The sequence below is a fragment of the Arachis ipaensis genome, chromosome B03 (genome assembly GCF_000816755.2).
Source record: "Arachis ipaensis cultivar K30076 chromosome B03, Araip1.1, whole genome shotgun sequence".
Lineage (NCBI taxonomy): Eukaryota > Viridiplantae > Streptophyta > Magnoliopsida > Fabales > Fabaceae > Arachis > Arachis ipaensis.
In genome coordinates this window covers 42,386,320-42,389,168 of record NC_029787.2, presented here as the reverse complement: position 1 = coordinate 42,389,168, position 2,849 = coordinate 42,386,320, and positions in this window count along the sequence as shown.

Here is a 2,849-nt window from a genome sequence, read left to right as displayed (position 1 = left end):
TTTCAAATTTTTATTTTATATATATTACAAATTATTAAATATTTTGAATATTTATTTATATTTGTATCTTTCGTAATAATTTTTATCAACCATATGAATTTTTAAGTACCTATTTTGATAATTTACGTGTAGAAAACCACTACATTTAATTATATCTAGTAAGTGAAAACAAACACTATTAGTAGTACTCTATTTACGTATCGTTACTACTAAAGCTAATATATACACCAATATTTAGTCCACGGAAAGTAAAAAAGGAAAAAAAAATATGCATTTTGTAGGTAATTAGTTACCATAAATTGACAAGTTTTTTAAATTTTCATTGGTTGATAGTGTAAAAATTCTACCAATACATAAAATTAGACAAAAAGTATACCAACGGCAAAACATTAAATTACCTTACTCGTATAATTAAAAGGATTAATATTATTAAAGTATCAAATACCTTGCCGAACCAATCCTCTCGCTTCTACCTCTACACACCAATGATCCATGCCTCCAGCCTCCTGCGTGCTATCAAGACACCAAAGCAACCTACTCTTGGTTTTGAACTATTGACGTGTAATGTATTCAACTATTTCCTCCTTGATCAGGACTCGAGTGGGGTCATTTGGCATTGGAAAATGATAGGTAGGAATGGTTGAATTCGATTTGCGTATACACTCTATTGATTTTGGCGTACCCGCTATTGAATGTGTGCAAAGGGTAATATAATATTCTGGCATTTATCGGTTGGGCTATACATTCAAAAATTTTTGTATCTAAGTCTAATCAAACAAATCTAATGTTAAAAAATTCGCTACTCTCATTAAGGAAACACGTGTTACTTACGGCAACCCCCCCCCCAAAACGTTACCAATTCAATTCGTAATAGAATATGAAAAAATTCATCCTTCTTCTAACTCGAAACTGCAATAAAAATTTTAAATTTCTCTCAAAATCTCTCAAAAAATCATTCATATTTTATGTGGAAACTACTACAGAATTAGGTGGAGCATCTGAATTCATCAACAAAAAACACACAAAAACAAGAACAAAGATTTCGCAAGGTAGTGAGAAAACTATTGTTATTATGTTCAATTAATTTCTGCAAATCTTGCGTTTCTTCTAGTTCGATTTAAGATTTAGTGGATTGAGTTCATTCATTTAGTAGATTGAGTTTTTCTGATTCTATTTTTTCTTGTTTTCTCCGTAACTAGGGCATCAAATGAAACTGTGTTGTTAGTTTATTTGGTCTGATAAATAATTCGGTTCATCTCTTAGTTTAATTGAGTTCATTTGCATGTAGAAATGAATTGAAATGTGCTTTTTTTGCTGATTGAATGTTTATCACTTTTTGTTCAAATCTGAACCAAATTCGGTTCATTTGTGAATTGAGTCAGGTTCACTTGATACTACTGTTAAGTATTCACCAAATCTGAACCAAATTCTGTTCATTTCTGAATTGAATGAGATTCACCTGTTAAGTATCGACCAAATTTTTTGTTCCTTACAGCAAAAATAAAAAAGATGACCGTCTCAAAAAAAAGTTGCATTATAATGTAAGCATATACACATTAAATCAACTCTATTTTTGTATTATAAATATATCATAACATAATATTTCAAATCCTTGCAGAAGACTCACGATCTGAGATGCTCAATAAAATCAATAGCTAGAGTGTTCAAAGAATTGAGTATAGAAAAGAAAACTATTGTTGAACAAATGGGATCCGGTGCACTGGGACATATCCCGGAATCGAACGTCTCTCACAAGCTCTGGAGAGAATTGATTCGTTGCTTTGATGTCTATCATGGATGCTTGAACACTCTATGGCAAAATCTACATAACCCCTACCAAGATAAGAGATGCACTGGGCATAAATTTTGTCGGTATTATACTTTTCATCTTTTACATTTGTATTTTTTCCTTTCAGATGTTGTATCTCTTAAATGCCAACATGACTTCCTCCTTGTTTTTAAATTGTTTTTTAATCTCAAATTCATTGGTTGGATCCTCTTCAGGGCCTCCATGGGTAAATGACCAATCCAAAATCATTGCATCGAGGTTCAATGTGGAAAAGTGATTCGGTCGGTCGTATGGTCAAGAAATGAGAGATTGTGTCAGAGCGATTTGTGTATCACTATAGAAGTTCATCTCTTCTTCATCGTCACCCTCATCAGGAATTTCTGTTGATTCATCATCAGCATCGTCTCTTTCATCAAGATTAACTTCATATGGATCCATGATAAACTCCGATTTCGTGGTTTATCTTGTGCTTATTTTAGGGGATTTTATCACCTTTTCCCACATTTATTCAATGAAATAGCATGGTTTTGTAATTCTCCATTGAATTGTGCTTAAGTGTGAAAACATACTTTTTAGGCCCTTAAATTGGTGATTTTAACTCACTTTAATTTCATTCGATGCCTTGACGTGTTTGATGAGTGATTTCAGGTTCATAAGGCAAGTATTGGATGGAAGAAATGAGGAGAAAAGCATACAAAGTGGAGAATGCATGAACAAACAAGAATTGGGAATGCATCGATGGGCGCGCACGCGCGCAGAAGTAGTTTCGCATAGAGACGCGCACGCGTACATGACGCGTACGCGCGGATGAAGAAACAGCCAATCGACGCGCACGCGCACATGGCGCGTACGCGTCGATACTCTCACGTGACCCACTTAAAGGAAACGTTGGGGCGATTTCTGAGCTGCCCAGGCCCAAATCTAACTTTTTTCTGAGTGTATTTCATGCAGAATTGAAGTCCAAGCAAAGGGGGAGCAATTAGTTAGTCAACATGAGCCTTTAGTTAGTTTTCTAAAGAGAGAAGCTCCCTCTTCTCTCTAGAATTAGGTTAGGATTAGG